General features: G+C 46.4%; 1 protein-coding gene and 1 long non-coding RNA gene across 5 annotated transcripts in view; one reads left to right on the plus strand and one right to left on the minus strand.

The window, feature by feature from the left end:
• The window catches only part of COQ8A (coenzyme Q8A), a 42,829-nt gene extending 40,604 nt beyond the window's left edge, over positions 1 to 2,225 (minus strand). The window contains exon 1 of one of the 2 annotated variants that reach the window (XM_014877387.2): positions 2,103 to 2,225. The gene's annotated coding sequence lies outside the window, so the exon portion shown is untranslated. Of the gene's footprint in view, positions 1 to 1,412; positions 1,653 to 2,102 lie in introns of those variants that run through there. The other variant, XM_088161105.1, reaches the window with a different exon arrangement.
• Positions 2,226 to 2,311: 86 nt separating this feature from the next.
• LOC106853888 (uncharacterized) overlaps positions 2,312 to 13,739 on the plus strand; it is a 29,573-nt gene continuing 18,145 nt past the window's right edge. The window contains exons 1-3 of one of the 3 annotated variants that reach the window (XR_015802166.1): positions 2,312 to 2,374; positions 2,933 to 2,991; positions 12,673 to 12,728. This is a non-coding gene — a long non-coding RNA (uncharacterized LOC106853888). Of the gene's footprint in view, positions 2,375 to 2,840; positions 2,992 to 12,672; positions 12,729 to 13,739 lie in introns of all 3 variants that reach the window. The other 2 variants (XR_015802167.1, XR_015802168.1) reach the window with 2 other exon arrangements.

The following is a 13,739-nucleotide window of genomic DNA, read 5'->3' on the forward strand; positions in this document are numbered from 1 at the left end:
AAAACCCACCCTCCTCTTCCTAAAAAAATCCCAACTCCATAAGCAATCACTAGTTTTTAACATTAAAAAAATTAAAAAGCAGGAATTCAGCTCCTGTCTCTTGTTCCTTCTCAGTTTCCAGAAAAATAATACAGCCTGACAAAGAGGGTGTGAAACAACAGACCATCACTTGCCTTTAAAAGGACTACTGGAAGACTAGAAGCCAAAAAAAGTTCTGTTCCTGCTGCATGGATGCATTGAGCTATTATTAACTTGTGTTAACTATCACAAATGAATTAACCAGAGCTGCACTGCACAGCACAGAATTCCCCTTGGCAGGAATGAAACAAGGTGATCAGCACTCTGACAGTAAGGTGAGAGGCAATTCTCCATGAAGCCTTTTCTTCTACTGATCTCACTACTTCATTATTAAAAGGGAGACGCTGTCAAAGCACAGCAGGTCGCCCATTTTTTCCCCCTATCTCGATTAAGACAGGACAATATTAATCTGTTTATTCTAGTTATCTTATTCAAAGTTACCAAGGTCACTGCTAATTAACAGCAATGAAAAAAACATTTACAAAATACAAAAAGAACTCTCCTGTCTAAGAGCAAGAAGGTTCTTGCTCTTGCTAGCTGCAGTTCCTGTGAACTGCAGCTAAACTCCTTCTGATAACATATGACTGTTCTTATCAAATGGCAGAGAAATGCAAAACTACCGATATACTCTAGACACCAATCTGCATTCAGTCTGTATAAACAACAATTTCTTAATCCCTTCTGAAGTCTTTTACTGAGCTACTATTGACTTTGGCCATCATCTTTCTGCACCCAGTGCTAAGAATTATTTTGCATACACTCAATTAACACATCCAAATCCAGTAAAATAGTCTAATTTAAATAAAAGCAACTCAGAAAAAAAATCAGAATTTTTTTATTAGGTTAGTTATTTTTAGGAAAATAATACTTTCAGTTAATGAAAGAAAAGCTTTCATTTCCTTTGATAACACTGGCCACAAAGTTTGGATCTTCATTGCATGAAGAGTAATAGAGAGAATCTCTCCACCTACATTCCTGCTGGGTGGAACATAACCTTGTTGGGCCATCAGAAATAGTGTTATTTCTTATGATACTGTCCTGCAGAAATTACTATGGTCAGTAACCAGGAAAACAACATTATACAAACCAAACTTTCATATCTGTAGTCATTTATAGGTAACTTGTTCGGTGCCTGTATAAAACTAAGTATCTCCCCATCAGTTCTTGTTCACATTGTTACAAAGACTTTACAAGCCTGTTCGCCTATAAAAAGAAAGATTATTTCCTCAGCCATTTTACCAAAGGCAGGGGGCTCACAAGGTGGGGATTTTTTACCCCCATTTCAGCCACAAGCAAAGCTTAAAAAACAGTCAACACATGTACTGTACATCCACCTCCAACCAGATACGCGGATCGGTCCCAGCCACAAGAGAGGAGCAAGGCTCCAAGTCGGAGCAGCCTGGAAAGCAGCACAGCACCACATTTCCGTGATGTCCTTGGGCAAGGCGGAGCGGTGGATTCCGCCCTTTTCCCTGAGCACCCTTGGGCTGCACTCCCCGCTCAGCCCGCGCACCTGCCCAGCTGCGCCGAGGCGCCGGCCCCGCTCCCGGCCCGGCGCTGCCGAGAGCGGAGCCCTCCGCGGGCAGGAGGCGGGACCCGGCCGGCCCCGCTCTCACCCCGACGGGACACGGCCAAGGGCACGGCAAGGCCGCGGCTCCGGGCGCCTCCTGCCCGGGCACGGCTCCGCTGTCCCGCGGCCGCCATCGACCGCCGGACCCCGCACACGTGCCCCCGCCACCGGGGAACGCACCCTGGGCGAGCGACCCCCGGCCCGGGGCGCCGCGCCGGGCACGGGCGTCCTCCCCGTGGCAGTGGCAGCGCCGCCGCCGCCGCCATCATCCGCATCCCTTCCCGCACCGCTCCCCCGCATCGCAACGGACGAACTCCCACAGCCGGGGTACTACCACAGCCCCCCGGGGGCACCACCACTACCGGGTGCTCCGCTGCCCCCACCCCGCCGCCAGCACAGCACGGCCCAGCCCGACCCAACCCATCCTCTCCGCCGCCACGGTCGCTTCTCATACCCCAGCCCGGCACGGTACAGCCCAGCAGCCACCGGCTCGGCTCCGTTTCGCTCCGCTCGGCGGCCGCGGCCCGGGCCCGCACGCCTGTTTACCGCCGCCGCCCCCGGCCGCGGCCGCGCCGCGCGCCCCGCCCCCGCCGCGCTCCCATTGGCGGAGCCCGTGCGCCCCGCGCCTCCGCCAATGGGCGGCGGGCTCGGGCGGAGCTCCGGCCAATGCGGGGCGGGCCCGGCGCGGCGCGCGCGGCGGCTGCAGGGGGACGTGAGGCCCGTGAGGTCCGTGCGGCGGCGGGCGGGGGGGGCGCGGGGAGCGGGGCGAGGCGTGAGGAGCGTGTGCTGCGAGTGGGGCGGCGGCGGCGGCTGCCGCCGTCTGCCGGCGCTGGGCTGGCTCCCCCTGGGCTGGGCTTCTGCAGCCAACGGGGGCCGGCCCGGTCGCGGTGTCAGTCGGAGGTGGCGGTGTCTCGCCGCGGTCCCGGCTGGCGGCGCGGGGGAGGGTGGTCCCGAGATGAGAGAGGAAAAGGTGGGCAGCGCTCGCTCCCCATGGCTGAGGTGGGCTCGGGGAGGCCGGAGTGTCACTGCTCAGGCGGTCCCACGGTCCCAATTAACCTTCATGAGGAGATGTGCAGGAGCCCTGCGCCCGGCTTGCTCCAGGGAAATGCCAGGCGAAGGGACCGATTCCCAATTCGTGGCGCTCCGTGTGCGGGAAACCTTTGTTTGTGGCTGCCTGTATGGTTTTTCACAGCATGGCCTCACGCAGGCGTTGGGAATTATTGGTGTTACTGGGAAATGCTCATATGCACGTGGGAGACAAATGCAGTGCCTCGTTCCCTACAGATCGATCCCAGGGATGTGGCGTCTCTCAGAGGCTTCTCCGTGCTTGTCTGGATGCTCTGGTAAGCGCCCGCCTCTGTCAGCAACTTTCCTGTCTGAAAAATAACAATACAGTCGTTCTGGTGCATTTGCCACATGGCTGCATCAGTGCAGGAGTACATTCAGATGAGGTTTGGAGATTAAATCATTCATTCCTTCCTAAACCAAACAGGATTCATAATCCTTCCCTAGTTGAAGCATAACTTGCAGGAGTGACCAACAAACAGCCCCGAGCTTTAATTTAACCATTATCAATTGCTTGCTTTGGCCAACCTTTTCAGCTAACTAGTAGCTTGAATTGAGCACTTAAATCCACACCAGAGGATCTGTATCTAAGTCAGTAGAAGTTGCGGATGGTGTGGGTTTGTGAAGAAGGAAAATGGTCTGCTGCAAGTGTGTAGAGCGATTTAACTGTACAAAATCTGTGAATGTTACTGCCCACCTGCAATTGCCAAAATCGCCTTCCTCTGTAGAGGGAGACAATTATTATCTCCAGCTGCTCAGACCAAAGATCGTTTGGCTGCTATTTATGATCATACCAAATATTGTTCAAGTTTTACACATATTCCTTCATTTAAAAAAAAAAAAAATTTGCATCTCCCGCAAGCCCCTCTCAGCTTCCCATGTAAGCCATGAGGAGGTCTCTGTAAAGCACTGAAGAGACAGCTACAAATAAATTTAGCAAAACTCATCACCCAAACATCGAATTAGAGGCCAGCCCCAGTCAGGACTAGAATAGCTGGATTTGAATTTGAAAGGTGAAAAAAGAAACAGTTCCCTGGGAAAGGCACATTATTGAATTAAATGCTCAACACGCAGGCATTTATATATCTCAAATGGAAAGGGCAAGCATGATACTTTGATGTTTGATAAGGGGATGGAGACTCAATATGTAGATGAAACAAAAATATGACTGCAATAAGATACCAGCCTTGAAAAGTTTTGTCAAAAAAAAAGGCTAGTTTTCTTCATTCTAATACTCACACCTGTGCAAATTCACACAAAGTAATTGTTCTATTTGTGGTTAGGTTCATACTATTTCTAATAAAGGCAAGATCATATATGCTCTCATGTGGAAAGAGATAGGTTTTGGATGTCTTTTCTAACGACACCCTTTTATCTATTCCTTTACTGAATTTGGATGTCAGTGCTCAGTTTCTGTGTAACATCACTTTGCTTGCATCAGCTCGGCATTAATTGTGAAACATCTTACTCACTGTGCTGAGCATGGAGAACTGCAGGGTTTCTGCATGAGCAGGCTGCCATAATTTGAGATGGAGACAGAACAAGCACAGGGTGAAGCTCTCCCCATTTCTCAAAGACAGGCCTGGCTGATTGCCTTTATTCACACGTGGTAAACCATTGGATATTTCTGCCACTGCTGTTCAATGCCACTGCATCACACCTTCTCCTGCCAGGCTTTCTGCAGCCTTAAAAGACCCATTGAACTTGAGCTCAGGGCTTGCTCCTTCTGTACTTAAAGAAGAGAGAAATGTCTGTATTCCCACCTAATTTGGAGTGCAAAGAGGTAGGACTGAAAGCTGCTGGGAAAAAATAGTATCTGTCCCTCTTTGTTACTTCTTAGTTCTTAGGGGGGATCAATCCAGAATCCAGAGGCTAATTTTTGTGGGGATGGTTGCCTACTTTGTCCACAATCCTGAATAAAAAGTTGAACATGATGCATGTGAAGTTCTGGGAGAGCTGTTCCATGGCAGATCTCCTTGTAAACTGAGGAAAAATGGTAATAGAGAAAAAAATATTGTCAGTATTTGGGATGCGTTTAGTGCTACCAAGTATGAGATTGACAGCCTTCGATCCTGAAAAAAGGAGGGAGCAGAGTGTTGTACTTGGAAAATAGACCAGGGAGTCATCCTTTTCTTCAGGAAGGGTATCAGTGGTTTATGTAACAGCCTTGTTGGCTCTTCCTCTGGGCTTTGGGGTGTTCAGGTTCCCTTCTCTGCTTATGAAGACTTAACTTAACAGGACCCCTCCGGCACGCATAATAATCATTATGCATACTCTTGTCTTCTCCCTTCAGCCTTACTCATATTATTTAATGGGAAAGTTCAGCAAGAGGAAATGAGAATGGAGCACTCCTCCGATCCCATCCAAATCCCAGACAAATATGCAGTCAGGCCTTGTGCAAACTTGTGCCTTGTCCAGAGGCAGGAGACGTGGACAGGACTCTGTGAGGATCAACCCAGGCTGCCCCATTCTGGTTTTGTGCCCTCCACCAAAGCAGTGTAGGTGAAACAGCAGCTTCATCCAGGCACTGAATCTGCAGGATTTGTGTAGAAACTGATCTGCTGAATGTGCCATGCGAACATTAACACATACATGCCTTTTTACAAGGGCCTATAGGGACAGGACAAGGAGGAATGGACTCAAACTAAAAGAGAGCAGACTTAGAATAGATATTAAAAAGAATTTATTTACTGTGAGGGTGGTGTGACACTGGCACAGGTTGCCCAGAGAAGCTGTGGCTGCCCCATCCCTGGAACTGTTCAAGGCCAGGTTGGATGGGGCTCTGAGCAACCTGGTCTCGTGGAAGATGTTGCTGTCTGTGGCAGGGGTTTGGAACTAAACAAACTTTCAGGTCCCTTCCAACTCTAACTATTCTATGATTCTATGAAACTTCTTTGTAAATACATAAACATTGACATCCATTCAATGCTTTAGTGCCTCCAGTGGGATGTGACAGCAGAATGAGGTTTTTGCAGGCTGAAAGGTTTTGCATCAGTGTATAAATCTCATGTAATTTTTGTGCTCTATAACTGCACTCTTTTGGAGGTGTGTGCAGTGCAGAGCAGAATTTTCAGAGCCAAAGCAGTCCTGTGAAAAAGCAAGTTTGTAGACTCTGAGGAGTCTCTTGATAAGAACAAGAAGTGAGCATTATTAAAAAATCAGCTAAAACACATTTTTGGCAATACAGCTGTCATTTACTTCTTGTAGCTTGTTTGGTAGTGTTCTATTCAGTCAAATTTTAACATACTGCCTTATCTAGAAACATTTCTGTGAACATTTCTAGCAAGAAACTGACAACTATGAGGAATATATAAATCAATCTTTTTGTTAAATTATAATAAAATCATTACGAGTTCGACTATAGTAATATTATTATTATTAATATATAAATACTACAATAATCTATCTACCATCATAATAGATATAATCAAAATTATAATAAATTTAAATTATAACTAATAGGTACAATTTTACTAATGTGGGAGTCCCCCAGAGGCTTCTCCCCAATAATGTTAAAATGGTTTGTTCAGGATCATTTAATTCTCAAAATATCCTAATTTTGCAGGTCAGTGGGAAAACCTCATGTAGCAGCTGGAAGTCCTGACTCCACAGCAGATGCTTTACTGTGCCATCCTATCCCACCTGATATTGCTTGATGTAGTGATGGGCTTAATGGTGCAACTTCTTGGGATGCATAAACAGCTCTGCTGCAGGCCTGGGGTAGGAGCAGCAAGAAGGGCACCAGGAAGGGTGAGCCCAAGGCTCCCTGGCTGTGACTTCCAGCAGGGTCCCTTGGGTGGGATCTTCTTCCTGTTCCTGTTTACTGTTAGTTCTGAGAGGAGGAGTTCTTTGCTCGCCAGAGATCAGCTCACCATTTACTGGGTGCCAGGGAACACCCAAATAAACCTCTGCCAGTGCTGATGCTGACTGAAGCACCTGGTGAAAGCTGACTTCCTCAAAGCCTTGTACAAAGTGGGACATGTTTCCGGAGAGGAATGAGCCAGAAGGGCTAAACTTCCACGAACAGGAAAAGTCAGAGAACCAGAGCCTGGAAGGATCTTTGGGCCCTGCAGTAAGAAGGGCTCCATTGCAACAGAAAATTAGTAGGCAGACACTGACCTGCAGAAAAAAAGTTAATGGAGCCTCAATTAAGCAGAGATTGGTCATGTAATTAGGTTGACAAGTATCCAGGCTGTTCAGAGAACACTCAGAAATTCTCTTGCATAGGACAGGCCCAGGCTGTTTCTCCAACCACAATATATATGGTTGAACTGGATGAACTTGGAAGTCTTTTCCAACTTTAATGATTCTAGGAATCTCTAATATACATCACCATCCTTCTCTCATGTTCATACAGCTAACCACAAAGGACAAGCTGCTCTGGAAGTGTTTCCCTCAGTCCTCCTTCTCCAAGCAACTTCCGAGGCTCAGATGAGCTACCTCTTGAGGGGTTTTGCCTTGAGTTCACTCATCTTCTCTAGAGGGTAATTTGTTCAGGGTAGATGGAATGTCTTCTCTGACTAAGTAGATTTATGGCGTTCCATCAACATAATAATATGGGGATGATGAAGTGGAACAACTCAAGTGGAAGTCACTTGACTGATGGCTTGGTTTTAGTAGTTAGCTTGTAGGTATTTCAAAGCTTTGGCAGGTATCAGTGATGCTGTTTGTACCCTATGTTATTTATATGGCATTATGACCAAGAATGAGAGCAAGAGCTGTCCAAGAAATGGCATCTCACTGACTCAGTAAGTGGTAGATGCACATCCAGAATCATCATAGGATCCAAATGATGAGCTGTTTTTTTAAGCTTAGTACTGCTCTGGTTTCTGAACTATGTATTTTCATCCCAAAGCATTCTGGTATTCATTGCACTTGTCCTTCCTTTTTCCCTCTCCACTACACTGCAAAGGGAGAGAGATAGGATGCCATTTCAGTTAGCACTTTAATTTTTAGATGATTTAGTGCTGTCAGAAGGGGGTGGTGTGGCAGTTCTCAAGATGAATATTTTCTGTCCAAGTGGAAGATATAGTGCAATGAGCAGGACAGATATTTCCTAGAATCACAGAATATGCTGAGTTGGAAGGGACCTGTGATGATCATTGAGTCCAACTTTGGGCCTGCACAGAACACCAGAAGAATCACACCATGTCCCTGAGAGCATTGACAAACACCTCTTGGATTCTGTCAGGCTTGGTGCTGTGACCACTTTCCTAGGGAGACTGTTCCAGTGCCCAACCACCCTCTGGCTGAAGAACCTTTTCCTAGTATCTAACCTAAACCCCTCCTGACATGACTTTATGCCATTCCCTCAGGTCATGTCACTGGTTACCACAGAGAAATTTCATGATTCCCACCCCTATTTTCCTTCTGGAGCTTTTGCTGAGCAGCCTTGCTCTGCACAGCTGTAGAGGGCAGGGAATGTCAGTGGGGCTGCTGGAGGGCTCTGAGACCCATGGCTGGGAGGAGGTGAGCAGAGGTGGATGTCAGGTTCTGTGGAGGAGAAGAGACTGCTGAAGGGCTGTCTTGTCCCCTAATTGAAAAAAATGGAGGGTGAAGAAGACATAAAAGCTTTCTCTTTGTCCCCTATGTTTTGCCTTTCCTCTCTGTGCCCCTGTTCACACCCTCCTTTCCTATCACCCAGAAAGGGGCTGCTTTGGGGAAGGAAGGATGATGAAAGAAAACAAAACTAGGTGCTACTGTCGGGGTGAGGTGTTAACAAGCCACAACAAGCCTAAGCTGCACCGTGTTCCTCAGTGACAGGAGGCTGCCAGAAAGGGCTGTGCAGCACACCATGAAAACACCACCACACCAGGCGTGGCTGTGCCTCACGCCACCCACCTCTCCTCCAGACTTAACCATGTGGGTGCCAAGTGGGTCCTGGGTGCTTTGGAAGTTGGAGGTGAACCCGTGGGGGTGGAGTACCTGAGGAGAAGGAGAGTGCCAGGTGAAAAGGTACAGATACAAGCACTAAATAGAAGAAAGAGATACCAATCCTTGTCGCTGGGTAGTGTGTGGGACAGTGCAGGGCAAGGACAGGCACCGCTGCCCCTGCCACCTTAGCAATTTATATAGTAAAACATTCACAATATTATACTTGCCAGTTCAAATTGTGTTGCACAACAGTGCTCTTTTATGGGTGTTGAGCAAAGCCATTTTAAACGAGATGAAGAGTGCAGTAGCCTGATTAGCAGCTGTGTGCCTCAAGAATATGGCATTTCTGTTTCTCAGTTGGACTCAGTTAAACATTATTCAGTCTGTAATTCTTCTTTGTCTGGACTAGACAGATCAGTTGTTTCTGCTCATTGTAAATTGCATTTGCTTGCATAGTTGGGTGTTTTGCTCTCTCCCCTCGGCACCTGATTGTTTACATGCACCTCAATCGATCCTGCATAGACAAGGTGGAAAGGCTCAGTTCTTTGTAGCTTCCAGCCAAGATTCACTTCACAGATGATAACTGGCAAAGCCATTCAACCCCTGGGCAAACGTGCCAAATTAATTTTGAAGCTAGGCAAACAGAAACAAGTCCTTTGCCTGCATTTAGCTGCTCTGAAAAGCCTTTTGCCGAGGACAGAAGGGTCATCTGAACAGATTACAGTTTGGGCAGAATTGTTCTAAACGGGAAGGCAAGCTGGAGCCAGAGAACATGGGAGAAACAGAGTTATTTCTGAATATTTTACTGGAATTAAGAATTAACATTAGTCATCATAGTTCTGCTGGTTAATGGCGAAGTGTGCTGCCAAACTCAGCCATTCTCCAGCTTTTGGCACAGCATTGCCATGTCTCACAGAGCTGGAGAGAAGTGAGCCACCTTGCCCTAGCCTGGAATCATCCCCAAGACACGGTGTTTTCTTTCACTGCCCTGAAAGCCAGTACTTGTTCTGGCTTCCTGGCTTCCTGCCTTGCTGTTCCAAACACAGCAAGGTGTGGGACGGAGGCATGGAAAACTGCAGGGTGTTTCTGAGTGCCTGTGTGGCAAATGGACAAACTCATAACCTCCATGGACTTCCCAAACGATGATTCACAGATAGTCATGACAATTTATTTCTAGCAGTCAGTCTGCAGGGATCTTGTGGCTTCAAAAACCAAAAGACAAAACCAGTATGGGAAAGCAGGATTGTTGCTACCTTTGGATGTTGACTGACCCTTTTCCTGCTTTGCTGTGGCTATCAATCCAATTCCAGCAGCCATTTGAGCAGGACTGCATAATCTAACCTCTGCTATCTACATCTGTGTCTGCATACCTGGACAGAGAGAGACCGACTGGTGGCAGAACATCCTGGCTGACACGTACCAGAGTGCAACTAAGAGAGACACCAGCAATTAACAAGGCTCTGGAAGAAGTGACTGGTTGAGAGACACTCCAGACATCCAGGTTAAGCCCTTCATTTGACCCTGAGCAAATTATTCAGCTCCTATCTGTAAAATAGTGTTAATGGCATTCTTCTGCTCTGTCATGCTCCTGATGCCTTAAGAAATGTTTGGAAAGCCTCAATGGAAGCACAGCAGAGTCATTTCAATGTGCTCTGTGCGAGTGTGCAGGGAAAAGGCTTTGCCTTCAGGCACAGCAGTGCTGAGAACCAGCACTGCAGGTTCACTCTTCCATCAACTCCCAGACACTTGTGAGATTTCTAGCGTGGAGGAGGCCAAGGTGTGAGCACAAAGATGACCCTTTCCTTCAGCAGTCCCACCAGACACAGTATCTAGGGAGGCAGCCTGGACATTGACTACACCCTGCACCATCCACCACTGTAGCAACTGTGGCTTCAGTGTAGCTGGTGGTCTGCTTTCCCAGCATAGGAAATGTTACTCCTTTTCTGAAATACAGATGTTCTCACTGTTCTGCAGAAGTGCTCCTGTTTCATGACTGTTACATAGCATGTGCACACAAGAATAGCAGAGAAGCTGCCATAACCCTTTACATACTAAATGCCCTAATTTTCCCATCCTACCCTTTACATACTAAATGCCCTAATTTTCCCATCCTATTTAAGTCTTCGTTGGTGCATTTGCCATTTCATTCTTGCTTGCCCTCCCAAATCACACAGGGGCAGAAATCAGGATGATTCTTTTCCCTATTAAAGAAGAAAGTTAAACAGTTTTCATGCCTTTTGAAACTCACAGAACACTCAAAAAGACTATTAGCACAATAGCTGGAGAAAAAAATTAGCTCAAATCTGAACTTCCCAGAATATCACAAAGACTGTATTTGGTAGGGGCTCAAAGAGAGGGCATGTCTTTTCTGGCTTGATGAAGGGATGACATTCCTGTTTAGAACAGTTCTGTTAATGCTACTGGCATTTTATTGCTACTAGCTGTTGGTACACAGGATAGGTAGCTTTTAAAATAATCCTTCAGTTCCAGGGATCTTGCTCATCTTACACCAGGAAGGAAGGAAGGTTCATATTCTTTCATACACAGATGCAGCTCTGTGAAGTCAGGGAGAACTTTAAATGCTTGTATTAAGCTTTGTAAAGGTTGAAGATGGCATGGCATAAATTAAATAAGCTGGATCCATTTTCTACACTTGCACTTTATACATTGTTCCTGATCTGCTTAAATGCAAGTTAGCTGTGGAGTTACTCATATTTTATACCAGGGTGAGCAAGGTCTCCTTGAAATCATAGAAATCAATGATCCAGGAGAAAATAGGCCTAATGCTTTTCCTACTCCACCCCTTTCTGCAAGGCAAGTTCAGGAGTGCCAGGCATTTATTTCTGCACAGATCTAATCCTGAGTTGGCCATGGGAGCTGTCACTTACCTCAGACTGCATTTGATAGGGCTCGAACAGTTCCCAGTTTTGGAAAATTTCCACTCCATCTACTTGGCCCTGTACCTGCCTTAGGTTTCTATATCAAGGAGTTTAGCTAGTTCCACTTCAAAATCTCTGTTTATTTTTATCTTTTTAATAATGAGCCACAAATAGTGCTGAGTACTGACACCTCCCAAATTGTGCTCTTGGGCATCTGTCAAATGTGTTGCACAAAGAAGATAATAGTTCATATTTGCTTAACTCCTTCAGTGCTCAGGGCAAACGTCTTGCATTTAGAGTGGCAAAAGGTGGGTGACAGCAAACCTGCAAGAAAGCAATATGTAAAAAAGAAGTAACAGTAACTTGTGTGATGGTGTTTGATGCCATGATCTGATGTGGACAGATCTTCCTTATGTATCCAAGCTCAAACCCAGCATTGTCATGTGGCCTTCCAGTACCTGAGGGGAGCCCTAAAGGAAGAGGAAGAGGTACTTTTTACAAGGTGATAGGTAGTGATAGGACAAGGGGGAATGGCTTCGAACTGAAAGAGGGTCAGTTTAGATTAGGTATTGGGAAGAAATCCTTTACTGCGAGGATGTTGAGACAGTGGCACAGGTTGCCCAGAGAAGCTGTGGATGCCCATCCCTGGAAGTATTCAAGGCCAGGCTGGAAAAAGCAACCTGGTCTAGGTAGAAGGTGTCCCTACCCATAGACAGGGGTTAGAACCAGATGATTTTAAGGTCTGTTCTCACCCAAACAGTTCTGTGATTCCATTATTTACTCTCTTGCTTTGTTTCCCACTTTTAGAATGGGAACGGGTCACATCACTTTACCTGACTGAGGGCAAAGGAAGAAAGGGTAAATTCAATGAGGAGTACAATGTCTGTTGGGGGCACACAAATAGTGTTGTAAGAGAACTTCTGGCAAAGATACCACATCTCTCCAGACTGCTTTCTTACAAAACAACTGAGTTCAAGAAAATAAGATACCTCCTGGCTCTCCTGAGGACACAAACAACTGAGAATCATAGAATGGTTTGGGTTGGAGGGGACCTTAAAAACCACCTAGTACCAACCCCGCTGCCATGGGCAGGGACACCTTCCATTAGACCATGTTGCTCAAGCCCCATCCAACATTAGCTAGCTTGTCCCTAGATTTCTCAGTGCCAAGACCTGGAATGACAGCTGTGTGCTTTTCCCCCCCTAGATTAGCAAGACCTACTGGGATAGGAGACTGGAAGTGAGAGGAAGAATGACAAATTAGTAAGTATAATTATTCCTTTTGTTCTTGAAGATGCTCAGAAGAAATCTTTATGTAATAAATTGAATTTATCAATGGCTGGAGGAATCCCTGACTTATGCTTGGGGCTTTGAGGAATGAAACTAGGACTGGATGATTTATTAAAAAAAAGGGGAGAGAACCCAAACAAAATGGACTATGCAATGTACCAGCAGCATCTCACCCAGGAGTGCAGTGCTGAACATGACATCACACTGAAAACAGCTGATTTTAAATGAATTCTGGTTCAGCGTGAGCTTGTTCTCATTGAAAGTCTATCCCATGCTGGGCCAAAACTACAGCTGTGCTGGGGTGTGGGGCGCCTGCTGTTTTTTTTTCCTGCCACGAAGGATATTCCAGGGCCTTCAGCCTCTCTGAAAAACAAGGGGCACGCGGCAGAGTACTTTAAAATGGCAAGTACTTCTCCACATAGACCTACTGCCCTCCCGTGGCTGCCAAGGAACATCTCTAAAGCAGAAACGGAGATCAGGGACTGAGAGAAACAATAAAGGAAAATAACTATATATTCAATTTAAACCAAAACCCAGTTTGAGTTACAAGGAAGAGGAAAGCAAACAGAGTGGGATTAACTGGAAGTAACTATGAAGGGAAGAACAAAGAGCCTGAAGTCAGGTTTTATGAATGAGACCATGAGTATCAAGTGAAAACTGTGTGCTTCTGCAAGGTCTATCCTGTTTCTGTTATTTTCATTATGACTGTGATGCTTCTTGTGCATCCTCTAAGGACAGGGCTCATCTCCAGTCTTTGACACACAGCAGACACTTAAACAAAACCCCAGACCTCCCACCAAAAGTTTCACTGGGGGGTTGCATTAGGCAGGCTCACATTATTGTTCATGGATTTGGCTTCAGTCTTAGATCTTAAAGACTGATGTATGCCCAAGCTGCATTTGAGACTAGATGCAATGAAACATTCCTTTCAGACTGGAGAGGAGGGGTGAGTGTGACTGGGATCACACAGGAAAATGCCAGCAC

This window comes from Sturnus vulgaris, chromosome 3 (assembly GCF_052056855.1).
Source record: "Sturnus vulgaris isolate bStuVul1 chromosome 3, bStuVul1.hap1, whole genome shotgun sequence".
Taxonomy (NCBI): Eukaryota; Metazoa; Chordata; class Aves; order Passeriformes; family Sturnidae; genus Sturnus; species Sturnus vulgaris.